Raw genomic sequence first — 16296 nt, 5'->3', positions numbered from 1 at the left:
CCCTCACTGTATTTTACTTATTTGTCTTTTTTTTTTTTTGCTATCCTAACTATAAGATAAGGCAAGGGACTAATGAAAGTATTTATGAAATTGGACAGACTAGATGGGCCAAATGGTTCTTATCAGCTGTCACATTCTATGTTTCTATGTTTCTCGCAGATCTCTTGGGGGTTTATATCACAGCAAGGTGTGGTATGTTAAAAACTTAATTTGCAAAAAGAATTCTAAAATAACCAAGCTCCTACTTTAACAGATCAGTTTTCTTTTGCCTAAATGTTGTATTTCCGTTTTCAATTCACTTCTGTTGTTTAGTGAATAAACCTCATTGAGCATCTAAACGGATTTATAGGCAAGGGGTATTAACATGTCTAACAGAAAAATCCAAAAAATCCACACAATAGTATTTATCCTTTTTCCTATTTGTTACCTCTGCCAAAGAAAGTATTTTATTAATACTCCTCCAAATTATACATTTTAAAGAAATTAAAATTGTGAACAATTCCTCTTAAATATCCTTGTCATTCTTGTTAGATTGAATCATTTCAGCTAGATTCTCATATTTCCTAGAAGTACTGCTTTTTAGCTGTCTTCATGTATCTACTCTGGTTACAACATTTCTTGTACATGAGATTTGTAATCCTCACACGTTCTAAATTCTATGAGTTATATTCCCAAAGTGAAATTGTTTGCAGAAGCTAAAACCAGCATTTAAAGTGCTAGATTCATTGAAGTGTTATTCTCACTGTGATATTTGTTTGGATCAACTGTGAACCATACACAGATTTAATATTTAACCCGATGCCATGCGAAAGATGTGATAATAAATTTAGTGATTCATCAAGTAATATCACCTCTAAATTGGTGATAATTAGTGCTAATAGTGTGGATTTGAAAGAGCGTGTACGCGCATCTGGTTTTAAAATATAAATATGTAATACACATAAAGCTTTATTTTGCTAAATGCCTTTTATTAACTTATACAAGATAGATTAGAGTGATTTTTTTTATCTATGTCAGTACCTAATAAAAGTGATTAATTGATCATTGATAGTGATATTAAAATTATTTATGTAACACTACATATAGAAACGGCTATTTTAAAGCTTTGTGTAAAATGTAGAAACACAAATACATAACAATAAATAATACATAAATAAATAGGGATTCATAAATACATAACTTAATTAATAGACTGTGAAAAACTGGAATTGTGTATTTACGCTGGAAAAGAAAGTGTGAAATTGTGTGTTTGCAGACAGAATATTAACAGGAAAAGGAAAATCCTCATTATGTCCTTATAGATTTATGCACTAATTCATCATAAGCCAAAGGAAGCAGAAATAATACATTAGCAGCACTGTATCAAATAGAACCCAGACCAATGGTGGCCTAAAACTGTGACGCTAACTTGGCAATCCAGATTTTTGTGGACTGCATTTCCCATGTTACTTTCTCAGTCTAGTGACTGGCTAAGAATTATAGATATATTATTCCCCCGAATTCTCAGGTTTCACTGTTTCAGCCTATAAGTCATCACTATGCCAGCCTATAGCCATCACTATAATCAGCCTATAAGCCATCACTGTGCCAACCAATAAGCCATCACTATCATCAGCCTATAAGCCATTACTGTGCCAACCAATAAGCCATCACTATATTCAGCCTATAAGCCATCACTGTGCCAACCAATAAGCCATCACTACAATCAGCCTATAAGCCATCACTATGCCAACCAATAAGGCATCACTATAATCAGCCTATAAGCCATGACTGTGCCAACCAATATGCCATCTCTATAATCAGCCTATAAGCCATCACTGTGCCAACCAATAAGCCATCACTATAATCAGCCTATAAGCCATCACTGTGCCAACCAATAAGCCATCACTATAATAGCCTATAAGCCATCACTGTGCCAACCAATAAGCCATCACTATAATCAGCCTATAAGACATGACTGTGCCAACCAATATGCCATCACTATAATCAGCCTATAAGCCATCACTGTGCCAACCAATATGCCATCACTACAATCAGCCTATAAGCCGTCACTGTGCCAACCAATAAGCCATCACTATAATAGCCTATAAGCTCTTAGGGTCCCTATTCTATATTCTTATTGTTGTGATGTGTTTAAGGTGGGATACCATGTCAATTTATTAATAAAAATAATAATCTAATTAACCTTGATTATAACAAAAATCTAATCTGAGCAGTAAGTGTGCAGGATCTCTGTCGTCTGTTTGCTAAAATTCGTCTGTGAGGTGTGGTCACTCTTGATGAATGTGTGATTCTGCCCCAAACTAAATATCTTATGGATGCCAAACATTTATACAGCAGGATTTAATTTTTCTCACTGGCTCCATCTCTCTCCAGCAGATACTGTATCACTGCTGTAATCTGTAGGTAAAGCAGCTGCTACATATCTTGATGTGGAATAATGTCATGAATGACAATCCTATTGAATGCACAAGAAAGAAAGAATCCTGACCAGCCCAAGCATTTATTGAGCGCTAGAGCAGCTCTTCCCAAATGTATGTCTCCAGTTGTTGAACTACATCTTTGGTGCTTTTTCCAATCCATAGGACAAATGTATAAATTACATTATGTCCACCATGATTAGTTCTGCAGTTTCCTGCTATTATTGATGGATGAAGATGCTACTGAGCAACTAACCAACTGACCAGAAAATCTTGTCAATATTTTATGGAAAAAATATATATACATTTTTTCTGGATATCTACCCGTCAGATATGCTAAATCTCCTCTATCAGGATCTTTGACATCATCTATTGCCTTTGTCTCTGGCCATCAGATAGGGGTTGCCCTAAAAGAAAGGCTTGCGTATTTGTCCTTTCTCCAACTGCTGTCATTGTGTAAGAGCATAATTGTAGAAAATAATCCAGGCACTCCAAATTGTTCTAAATGATAGGCAATTTTTATTGGACCCAAGAACCACACAACGTTTCGACCCCTTAAGGTCTTTGTCAGCTTAAGGATTGTTCGTCAAGCATATTACTGTGCCCTAGAGTGGCTGGACTAACATTTAAATGAATATGGAAGTAACAAAACTAAAACTCTGCTGTTTCATTCAGATGGCCTCAGAGATATCATCTGATTGGTGCAGTGTTTTGCCTTGCATTCCTACTAGCCTCCCAATGCTTTCCTATGGTAACGTATTGTATTGGCCGAGATCATCAATTTCGATGATCGCCAAGGAGGTAGGGCCAGACGCAGAGAAAGCAGTGGCGTAGGAAACAAGGTAAGTTAACTCTTGAGGGTTAACTTTCAACCCTTGTGGGAGAGCCAGATCACCTAAATGGTAATTAGGGCACTATAGTGTTTGCATATTTGTATTCCTAACACTATAGTGTTTAATTAATGATATGTTTCACCCAGAAAGGAAATAAAATAGCAAACTAACATCAGAAATAGTAAATATCAGGAACGGAGGTTAATGCAAATAGCAGCACTTATCCAAGGACTGGTTGCCGAGCTGTGACTGCAATGCTTCTCATAGAGAGGCAATAAATGAAATGTTTATCTGTGAGAATCATTGCTTTTTTGCTTTGTACTGATTTATAAAAGTTCTGATTTGTCTTGAAATTGGCTCTTTCATTAAGTGTGAAAGATGGGACACTGTTAACCCCTAAAGCACTAGAACAAGCTCAAGTGCTTTAGCGGTTTGGAATGTTACTTTAAAATAGACTTTGCCACATTAACCTTGGTCCTTTTAATCATGACGTATTAAATATATCTTGCATAAAAACTGTCCACTTAATAGACTTTCATTATTTGTTTTTTTCATTTATTTTTGCTTAATTTTCTTGCAATTTATTAAAACATTTGGGAGGAATGTTAGCACAACTGTAAGTGGCATCATCATATATGACTGTGTGCACTGGCAGAACTACTGAGGTCGCAGGGGTCACAGCTGTGACAGGGCCCATCACTCCAGAGGGCCCTGCCGACCTCTGCGATCGGTGTGCTCTCCGGTATTGTGGTGCGACCCTGGCCACGCAGAGCAACTGCTGGCGCCGCATTGAAGGGGTCCATTGGGTGGCCCATGCTCTTGTGGCCACCCGATGACAATGAATTTCTTGGGGCCCGATCAGCGCTGCGGCACTTTAATAGTGTAACCAGGCCCCAGGGATGTATGTGTGTCTGTGTTAATGTCTGCATCTGTGTGTCTGTTAATGTCTGTATCTGTGTGTGTATGTGTGTGCCTGTAAACGTGTGTGTCTGTATGTTTATCTTTTTGTCTGTATGTGTGTCTTTGTCTGTGTATCTGTCTGCATGTGGGTCTGTATGTGTATCTGTTTGTCTGTATGGGTATCTGTATGTGTATCTGTTTGTCTGCATATGTGTCAGTGTGTGCCCCTATGTATCTGTATGTGTGTCACAGTTTATATATGTATGCGTGTCATTCTATGTATCTGAATGTTTGTCTATATGTCTGTCTGTGTATCTGCATGCGTGTCTGTATGGGTATCTGTCTGCGTATGTGTCTGTATCTGTATCTGCATATGTATCTGTATGTCTGTATGTGTATGTTTGTCTGCATATGTGTCTGTATGTGTATCTGTTTGTCTGCATGTGTGTCAGTGTGTGCCCATATGTATCTGCATGTGTGTCACTGTTTGTATCTGTATGCATGTCATTCTGTGTATCTGAATGTGTGTCATTCTGTGTGTCTGTGTAATAGCATGTGTGTCCGTGAATTTATCTGTAAGTGTTATATAATACAAGTAGAGGGGCGCGGGGAGATGTGTGTGTGTGTGGGGGGGGGAGGAGGGGGGGAGGGTCCCAGGGAAATTTTCACACCAGAGCCCTGTGGTTTCTAGTTACTCCTCTGGCTGTGTGGCCTATCTCCTTGTCAGGGTGGCGGTCCGATGCCCGGGACCCAGACAGTGTCCGGGCGGCGGAGCAGGACCGGGACCCAGTATGCCTGATGTTCAGAGTAGGAGTCACAGTGTGGAGGTGGATTAGCAGGGTCTGGTGCAGGGTAACCGCACGCCCCCTGGTGTTGAGCACCAGCGTTTGTGCAGCCACATACCAAGACCCTGAATAAGCTTCAGCGGATACCAGGAACTAGGAGCTTGGAAATTAAGCAGACCTCCCAGAACCTGAATAGGGAGGCTCTGCAGCAAGATTGTATCCAGTACTAGAAACAAGGCAAGACTAGAGATAGGCACCAAACAAGGAAACAAGACAAAACTAGAGATAGGCACCAAACAAGGAAACAAGACAAAACTAGGAGAACCCAGAACCAAAGAAGGATAGTAAGCTAAATCCAGAACATATACACAAGACATGAGGAAAACATGAACATAACATGGGCAAGACTGGACAGGACTGTGCATGGACTGGGTATACAAACTAAAACAAGACAAGATAACATAGGCAAAACAAGAGGAGAAATAACTAAGTACTACATATGGAAATCATGGGGATTTAGTCACACTATATGATCATACATTGCATAAGCCTGCCAACAACGCCAATGTACCCCATATCTGGCAGGTCCTACACTGCCTAATGTAGGCTAAAAGAACCAAAAAACATATTTAGCACTTGCCTGCAAGAAAGGGCAGAAGCCTTGAGGAGCTGCCTGCAGGAACACTGAAACAGAGTGAATGATGGAAAACAAACGGGTGTGGCAACATAAAACAAACATTTAAATGAAACCTGGAGACTGGGAATCCCAGGGATGGATTACAGGAATGAACCCAGAAATCCCAGCATAAAGAAAACCAGACATAGAATAGAAAACCAAAAAAACAAGAGAAACTAAACAAGAATTGTAACAAGAATACTGGATACTAGAAGCCAAGACCAGACATCTCCACAGAACAGAGCAGGATGTGACACTCCTAGCTTTGTATAAGAGACTTGTACTGCCACAGCACATGCATGCAGATCAGCTTTATTCATACAGAAGAATAAATGGAGGTACACTACAAATAGCGGGAGCAACACCATAGCTTTTATTACCTTTCACAACTAACTTTCTTTTTTCCCCACAAATTAAAAGGATACTGTAGTACTGTGTAAATTCCTGGCACTATCGCTCCCCCCTCCCTCGTACCCCCCTCTATCCGGTAAATAAAGGGTTAAAAAATCTTTATTTACGTACCTTTTTCCAGCGTCGATATCCTTTGTCCCTGGGTTGATGCTCCACCCTTTCCTCTGTCCCACGACAAGTGGGATCTAATGCGCGCATTGAATCAATGCTTTCCTATGGGTAAAAAATCTGATGCTGTAGGTCCTCATGCAGAGCGTGTGGACGTCCATCGTCAAATACCTTACCAAATGTTTGTTTCAATTCCGGAAGCCCCCTAGTGGCTTTCTGGTAGACAGCCCTGAGGGCAGACTTAGAGCTCCAATGTAAAGATTGCAGTTTCTATGGAACTGCAGTGTTCGCAGCACTAAGTGCAAAAGGGATATTGCACCCTGGCCATTCAATGACCTGAAGTGGTCTGGGTGCCTACAGTGTCCCTTTAATCTAATTGTGTTAGGGCTTGCAATGGGCTATACACCTGTGAACAGAAAGATGACCGTGAAACTATAAGGACTCATATCTTGGGGATTTGCTGCAAATGCAATGTTATTTTTATTTAATTTATGTTAATTATTTTAAACTTTAATACATTATCTCTATAATGCATTCAAATTATGAGTCCTTTACAGCCTAGCCACCACTTTAATGCATCCATTGTTCCAATGGTCAAGTTACTCTTATGGCACTTTTACATTTATTGAGATTCACATGGACCTTACCAGTAACAGCGTACTTTTAACTCAACTATAATCTAGCCTTACCCATTTGCTTCTTCATTTTGTATTATTATTATTATTATTATTACTATTATGTTATTATTTATATAGCGCCAACAAATTCCGCAGCGCTTTTTTTGCATTGCATATAAATTAATAAGACAAATACAATTGCTGACTTTATCTATGGTGCAGAATGAGGTTATTAGATGAGATTCATAGTGTCATCTGGAGGTGAATACCTATCAAATTATATTTCTGTTTTGTAAGTCTAGCAGTATGTTTTGCACAGAAAAATGTTCCCTAAAAGGGCACCCCAGGGACCTATAGTGAAAAAACACATCATGCAAAATCATTTGGATCTTTTTTTTTTTGCGGGATTACAGATTCAACGTTTTTGCACAAAGAACATTAAAACCATAGTAGCCCTCCTTCTACCCCTTGTCTCTTACTTCCAATAGGAGGCAGGTGAGGCAGTACCCCCACCAAGGTTTTGTTGCAAAATAAAACAAATCTATTGGCACAGTACAAAGTTAGAACTGATGATTACGTGTAAGAAAAAGTATTTTGTTTCCACCATGATTAGCTCTGCAGTTTTCTCCCCCTCCCCCCTTTATTGCAGACTTGAAGCTGAGAAATTAATTTATCTGGTTAGTACCATAACCACTACAGTAGATTGTAGCGCAGGCCTCTTAAACTCTGGACCCAGATGTTGCTGGGCAACAATACCCAAGATTTTCTTTCCATCTTTTGCTTTCAAAGAAATCTGTGAGTGCTAGGCCATCAACATCTGGGGAGTCAAAGTTCGAAATCCATGACGTGGTGGTTGTAATGCTTATACTATCCCTTTAAATAAATACTTAATGATTCACTGCATTTACTGTGAGGAAATAATAGAGCCTGAGAGATGTAATATTTGTATACAATACTAGTATTATTACAGTGTAAAATGGGGATTATCAATGTTAGGTTAAAGTTCTAAATGTAGAACAATCACTAGGGAAACGAAATTAATGTTTCTGCTAACTGTTCTGAACTCTGGCCTTATATTGCTCTACACAGACCTCTATATTAATGCATATCAATGGACAAAGGAAAGGAACACTCATTTTAACCTGTGTCACTATCTTGTATATTGGAATTGGTAATGGCAGGACAAAAGACAACTTGAATTTTGAAGGAATCAGAGGGAGGAATCAGAGGATGTCCTAGCTGTCCACTTTCTCACTACTCGTGCAGTGTTGATAGTATTATCACAGCTAGCTAGCCTATCTGCACTGATCTGATCTTCAAGCAACAAGTATCCTTTAAACGGGAATAGCCCATTTCTTGCCAGAATATTCTGTTGAATTTGAATTTGGCAAACATTATTTCTCCCTCCTAATTAAACAATTAATTTCATATACACTTAGTCAATTTAAGAAACAAAAGCAAATTGATAAATCCATAATCTGTAAGTGAAAACAGTCCCAGCAAATACTTCACTAGCAAATAGTGCTGCTGCCACGGAAACACACATCTCCACCACATTCCAAATCTCATGACACGTCTATAATATTTATTTAATTGTAAAATATTTTACCAAGATGGAGACTTCGAGATTTTTCGCGTTTTCAAGTATGTCCTGGGTCTTTGTCCACAAAACATTGCATTGTTACAATAGGATACAATATTACAAAAATACAATATACAAACTATATATGTATATATACACACATATATAAATGTAATACATAACAGGTAATACATATATTCAACCATGACAGGTGCATTCTGTGCTGAGGCATATTGCCATAGATCTCTTAAAAGATTTTCGATTGAATGAAGATTTGACGGTGTCTCTGAGGGTATTCCATAATTGCGGTGGTATGTAGGAAAAGAAGGATTGAGGCACTTTATTTTTGTATTGTGGTATGCTAAATATTGTGCTAGTTGTCACATCCTGTCCTGTTCTGCGGAGATGTCTGGCCTTGGCTTCTGGTATCCACTACTCTTTTTAGTTTACTTGGTTTTTATGGTTTTCTATTCTACGTCTATTCTACGTGGTTTTCTTTATGTTGGGTTTTCTGGGTTCATTCCTTTATTCCGTTCCTGGAATTCCCAGTCTCTATTCGATTCCTTTAAATGTTTGTTTTATGTTGCCACACCTGTTTCTTTTCCATGATTCCTTTTTTTTCAGTTGGTCCCTGCAGGCAGTTGCTCAAGTCCTCTGCCTTTTCTTGCAGGTAAGTGCTACATATGTAAAACTATGGGGATTTAGTTACATTATATGATCATATATAGCACTTAGTTTTGTCTCCTCTTGCTTTGCCTTGCATATCTTGTCTTGTTTTATTTTGTCTTGTATTCCTAGTTCATGTACAGTCCTGTCCTGCCCTGTTCATGTTTCCCTTATGTCTTGTGTACATGTTCTGGGTTCTGCTTTTTGTCCTGCTCCGGTTCTGGGTTCGTCTAGTCTTGTCTTCTTGTTAGGTGCCTGTCCTAATCTTGCCTTGTTTCTGTACTGGATACATGTCTGCTGCAGAGCCCCCCTATCCAGTTCCTGGGAGGTCTGCATATCATGCTTCTAGCTCTTGGGATCGCAGTAGCTGCATCAGGGCCGATGGTATGTGGCCTCACAAACGCTGGTGCTCAACACCTGGGGGCGTGTGGTTACGCTGCACCAGGCCCTGATGGTCCATTTCCACGCTGAGACTCCCTTCATCATCATCAGGCACTCAGGGGTCCCGGTCTCCGTACCGCCACCCTTGACACTAGTACTGGGTCGGTGGTTATAGGAGGTTAGAACAGCCGGGGAGAGCATTCTACTCAGGTATGGTGGGAGCTTTCCAGAAAAGCTCTTATGCACAAGACTGGAAAGATGAATAGTGCGTTTAGATTCCAGCAACAGCCAGTTTAGCTCTTTTAACACAGTGGTGTCACAGTGGTGGGTAAAGTAATTACATTCTAGTACAAAGCAGCAGAACGAATTATATAGCATATTAAGTTTATTAAGGTGGGTTTGCGGTGTGGGTGCATACACTACATCCCCATAATAAATGACCGGCATTAGCATTTGTTGCACTGTCTGTTTCCTTACTGTAGGGCTTAGGCAGGATTTGTTTCTGTACATGGCACCTAGTTTTATGTAAAGTTTTGAAGAGATTTTTTCAGTGTGAAGGCCAAAGGATAGATTGGGGTCTAGCAACATACCTAGATATTTAAAAGAACAGACTGCTGTCAGTGTGCTATGTGAATTTGTTCTGATACACAATTGTTGATTTTGTAGTTTACGCAATTTAGGTACAGTTCCGAGTTTGTTATCTGCTATCCACTTTTCTACCTCTGTGAATTGGTTTTGGAGCACAGCCTCAAGCTGCGGTAGCTTGGGTTTACTAGCGTAGATTACAGTGTCGTCTGCATACATGTGTACAGTTGAGGACTTGCAGACGTTAGGTAGATCATTTATAAATAATGTGAAAAGCAGGGGGCCGAGTATGGAGCCTTGGGGAACACCACATGTGACTGGAAGAGGGAGGGAAGCGCTATCAGAAATGGCCACATATTGCAATCGGTTTGAAACATACGATCAAAACCAGGTTAGTGGACGATAACCAATGCCTGAGTTTTTAAGTTTTTGCAAAATAATGCCATGGTCTACTGTGTCAAAGGCCTTGGCAAAATCAAGGAAAATAGCTACAGTTAAGTCTCCTTGTACCATGCCAATTTGGATATCATTGCAAACTTTTAAGAGGGCAGTCAATGTTGAGTGATTTGGACGAAAGCCTGATTGATCAGGGGTTAGATCATTTGATCGTTGATAATATTTACATAGTTGCGTATGGACACATTTTTCCAAGATTTTTGACAATACAGGGAGCAATGATATCGGGCGATAGTTAGATACCAAAGTATTGCCACCACTTATGGATAGGTACAACTTTTGCAGTCTTCCAAAGTTTGGGTATGTATCCTGACACTAGGGATTCATTGATAAAGCTAGTGACAGGTTTAGCAATTGCTGGTGCACTGAGCTTCAGCAACATTGCTGCGATTTGATCTGGTCCACACTGGTTTTTCATTTTTAAATTATTAAGATGTTTATTAACGACACTAACAGGCACAGGTCTAAAATTAAATTTCTCTAAATGTGGATTTTGAAGATTTGGCAGGGCCTGATCTTTATATGCGGTCTGAAAATGAGTGTCATATGTTATCTTGGCAACCAAGGTGGTAGCACATCCAACAAAATAATTATTAAAGGCATTTGCTACATCTAGGGAGTGTTGCAGTGTTTGGTTGTCCATTTTGACAGTGGAGGGTTGGGAGTGTGGGGGTTTGTATGCTATCTGCTATCAATGCTTTTCCAGAAGTTTCTTGGGTTTGATAGGTTGTTGTTCAAATTTTCACTGAAATATTGGGCCATTGCCTTTTTTTGTGTGTATTTTATTAAGTTGTTCATAACATCATACAACTTTTCCATTTTATGTAATAAAGATATTCATGGACATAACAATAACACAGAGTGGTGCATTTACGGAACATAGAAGTACTATTGCCTTATCAAACATCTGGGTGTTGTCCACTTGTCTCAGAGGGCTAAGTGTCTGCATACTTTTGCAGGCTTGAGTTAACAGCATCTTGTACAAAGTGAGCAGTCCCAGAACTGTGTGGTCAGGGGCTTGAGCTCCAAGCCGCAACTACGGCTTTTTGGTACTGCTACGTGGTGTGATTCTATAATTGCTTTTGGCTCAACAGCTCTCTGTGTAGGTGCCGGGTATTGGTCTTCTGGCCGTGGCTGAGGTGACAGGCCTAATTTCAGCAGGAAGGGCTCGGAGTCTTCAAGGGAGGTTAATGCGATGCTCTCTCCTCCCATGTCAGCTAAGAGGGATCCCTCCATACCCCAGCAGTACCTGATACACGTGTCCTGCAGTCTTCTGGCTATTGGTGTCAACCTTCTCCTCACTGTTAGGACAGAGAAAGGGATATCGGTGTATATTGCCACTCTGCAGCCTTCCCAGGGTATTGACCCCATCTCCCTGGAATGTTGCATTATCTCTGTCCTTACGAACACATCCCTTGTCACTGCTAAAATGTCTCTGGGTGCCCCACTCTGCGCCGTGGCCAACTTCCGCACTCTGAATATCGAGGTGATCAGTGGAGAGTCTGAGCTGCTGTTCATGCCCATGGAGGATAACATATTGTGGACCCTTGTAGTCTTGACCGTCTCAGAGTTGCCCCTGAGGCACAGGTTTCGTCGCCTGTGGCGGACCTCCAGCGTGGTCACCACTCTGCTCAAGTGCTGCACCTGAGGTAAGTGCTGACAGTATAGTGTGGGTTGCTTGAGACTTCACTTCTCTGGAGGCCTCCCTTGCTTCCAGCTCCCGGACGTTCTGGTGGACCGCTCCTACTACAGTCTAGACCTCCCAGAGGTCTCCCTTCCATTCTCTCCGGAGGTCCACCAGGAGACGCTTTATGTCCCCTTTTGTTGAGGGTGACTCGTCCTCCCTGGACTCCGACATAAGGGAAGCTTCATCAGATCTAGGTGAGGGTAAGGCCTCCCCATCCTCCTGTGAGGCCTCTGACAACTCTGTACCATACTGGGCCTCAGGCGCCATCTTTGATGGCTAGTGTAGTGCCGGTCACTCAAAAGAAAGCCGTATATCAGACTGTTTAGGCGTTTCTAAGCGGTAGGGCTTTTGTGTGGTTGCACCCCATTGTCTCTGTTTGAGGGGCGTTTTTGGCTTGGCCTTTGCCATTTTTGTTTGTTTTGTACATGCATTTCACCAATGTCTGTAAGTATAGTGATCGTTCATGGAGCCAGTGCGCTTGAACTTGGACCACAGTGGATCTCTAAACTGGTACATTTGAATGAGGTCAGCTGTAACCCAGGGCAGATGTGTCCCTTTTAGTCGCACTTTACGCAGAGGGGCATGCAAATTCCAAACAAGCAAGAGCTCGGACTGAAAACATGCAATTGCAGAGTCTAGGTATGGAATTAGACCTAACCTGTGCTATGGTATGTTCTTGAGATCATTTAAAAAGGATTCAAGATGAAATATTTTGACCTGGTGATTATAATCTTGGGAGGGGATTTAGTGGCCTTTATTTGACGTATGCAGTACACTAGACAGTGGTCACTGAAACTGTTAGGGAGAACGCCTTCCTCCTGGATTCTGTCAGCACAACTGGGAAGAATTCAATCGAGCAAGGTATGGTTCTGGCTTTTAATATTAATGCGAGTTGGGGAGAAAATTAATTGTTAGCTGCAAAGTCTTAAACAGCATAAATGATTTATTATTTTTAGGATTCAGCCAATCAATATTAAAAGCTCCAAAAACCAACAGTTCACTTTTTTGGTTTCACTTAGTAGTTGGGCTATGTCAGAAAGGGAGTGCACCGGAGAGCTAGGTGGGCGGTAGATTCCAGCAACAATGATAGTTTTAATCAAAGGGATTTCTTGTGCCAAAAAGGAAATCAAAAGCAGAAGGGGAGTTATAGTTTTTTAACCCCTTAGTGACCGCGAACGTACAGGGTACGTCAGCCAAAAAAGGGTTGTTAACGACCGCTTACGTATTCTGTATGTCCACGGCCAAAATGAGCACTGGAAGCGATCAGGATCACTTCCAGCCGCTCTTAGGGTGTTACACAATGCCTCGATATCGAGGCATCGTGGAATACCCCCCTACATTGCCAGGCACTTGAGTGACACTTGAACTGACAGGCAGTCCCCCTGCTGGTAAAAAAAAGTTACTAAAAGTAAAAAAAATAATATATATATATATTAATAAATGTATACATCTTATATATAACGTCATACTAAGTGTATTTTTATTAATATATACATATATAAATATAAAAATACACTTAGAGCAATATTACAGATGTGTATATATATAATATATATATATAATAACTTTTTCATATTTTTTCTATATTTTTTATATATATATATATATATATATATATATATATTATAAAAATTAAATAATAATGAATAAAAAAAAAATAAAAAAAAATTTCTAACAAAAATTATATATAAGTTATATATATACAAAAAAATCCCGGCACTCCAAGGTTTTCCAAATAAATCTTCTTTTATTCCAAAAAGTAAATCGATTTACTTTTTGGATCAAAAGAAGATTTCTTTGGAAAACCTTGGAGTGCCAGGATTTTTTCATATATATCTTCTAGCAACCAGAGCACCAGGTACCATATTATTTTGTTGGAGTGCAGGAGTTACCTACATATATATGTCATTTTATTCTAACTGTATTTTGATAATAATTAATTAATCTCAAAATACGCATGTGTATATATAGCCATAATATATCTTAAGGACCGCAGACGTACCTAGTATATCCGTGGCAAATAGGAGCCCTGGACTTACCTGGACCACGATCCGTGGCGATCACGGTCGGGGGGGACTGCCAGGAACCCCAGCTGTCTCCCTGCAGCAGCTCCGATCACCATGATCACATCGCCGCAATAGGACTCTAGGAGCTGCCAGCAGGGGGACTGTCTGAGCTGTCAGGCAATTCCCCCAGGCTGCTAAAAAGTTAAAAAAAAAAAGTTATACATATATTATATATCTATAATACATTATAAAATAATTAAAGCATTTTATAATATACATATATAATACATATATATGATTTCATAAGTGTACTTTGAGATAAAAATACACTTATAATGAAATCATATATATGCATTATATATGTATAATATATTATAAAATGCTTTAATTATAACATATTATACATATATAGGAAATCAAAGTGTGTGTGTGTGTACACATACACACACACGAATTATATACACACGTATTATATGTATATGTGTGTGTGTGTATGTATATGTATATATATATATATATATATATATATATACACACATACATACACAAATATTATATGTGTGTGCACATATATGTGTATATATATATACACACACACACGCATTTTATTTATATATATATATATATAATATATATATAATGTAAATTGCAACAACAAAAATTACATTTATAAAAAAACTAAACTAAAAACTAAAAAAAATGCTAACTTTGGCCAGCGTTTGTGACTAAGTGGCTACTACAAAAGACTGGAAGTACCCCATTTGCAATACTCTGGGTTGTCTACATTTGAAAATGGTATGCCATGATGGGGTTAATTCACATTCCTGGGCTACCATATGGTCTCAAAAGGCAACACAGACCCAGCAAACCAATCTGGCAAACTGAATTGGGCAAGTCCTATATTGACCCTGTAACTTTACAAAACACCATAAAACCTGTACATGGGGGGTATTGTTATACTCGGGAGACTTCGCTAAACACAAATATGAGTGTTTAAAACAGTAAAACCTATCACAACAATGAAATCACCAGTAAAAGTTTTTGTGTAAAAAAAAAAATGCAAAAAACAAATAGGAATGCTAAATTTGGCAAGCATTTGTGGCTAAGTGGCTACTACAAAATACTGGACATACCCAATTTTGAATACCGTGGGTTGTCTACTTTTACAAATTGTATGCCATGATGGGGCTAATTTTCATTCCTGGCTGGGCTGCCATTCGGTCTCAAAGGCAACATAGGCCCAGCAAACCAATTTGGCAAATTTCAATGTGCAAACATGGAAAAGGGGAAAGCCCTACATTTGACCCCTGTAAGCAGGGCCGGACTGGGGATACAAAGCAGCCCTGGATAAAAAATTTATGCCAGCCCCATAAGTCACTGCGCCATATATTGTCGCGTGTAACATGTAAGGCTATGTCTTGCCATGACAGATGATTGAGTAATATATATATGCATGTCCCTACAGGCTTTTCAACGTAAACACTGACTTTTCAGAGAAAAGGCAGTGTTTACATTGCTTCAAAGTGACACCGCTAGTGACAGTCACTCAGACGGTCACTAGAGGTGCTTCCTGTGTCAGTGCACGTACATTCAGGGCCTCCACACTCTGTAGGTGCTGAACGTTCCCCATAGAGGCAAAGCATTGGATTGGCTGAGATCATCAAGCTTGATGATCTCAGCCATAGAGGCAGGGCCAGTCGAGGGGAGACCAGCTCGCTGCGTGGGGAAAAAAAAAGGTGAGCAAAAACACTATTTTAAAACACACATATACACCATGACAGACACAGAAACACACATATACCATGACACACACACAATGACTAAGACAGACACACACCCCATGACAGAGACACACACACCATGACGGACAGATACACCATGACACAGACATACACACACACACCATGACAGACAGACACACACACACACCATGACAGACAGACACACACACACATACCATACAGACAGACACACACACCATACAGACAGACACCATGACACAGACAGACACACATATACCATGACACACACACCATGACACAGACACACACACCATGACACAGACACACACACCATGACGGACAGACACACACACCATGACAGACACACACACACCATACAGACAGACACCATGACACAGACAGACACACACACATATACCATGACACACACACCATGACACA

Source organism: Pelobates fuscus, chromosome 3 (genome assembly GCF_036172605.1).
Source record: "Pelobates fuscus isolate aPelFus1 chromosome 3, aPelFus1.pri, whole genome shotgun sequence".
Classification (NCBI taxonomy): domain Eukaryota; kingdom Metazoa; phylum Chordata; class Amphibia; order Anura; family Pelobatidae; genus Pelobates; species Pelobates fuscus.
The sequence above is the reverse complement of the archived record's forward strand: the minus strand, read 5'-3'. Positions refer to the sequence as shown.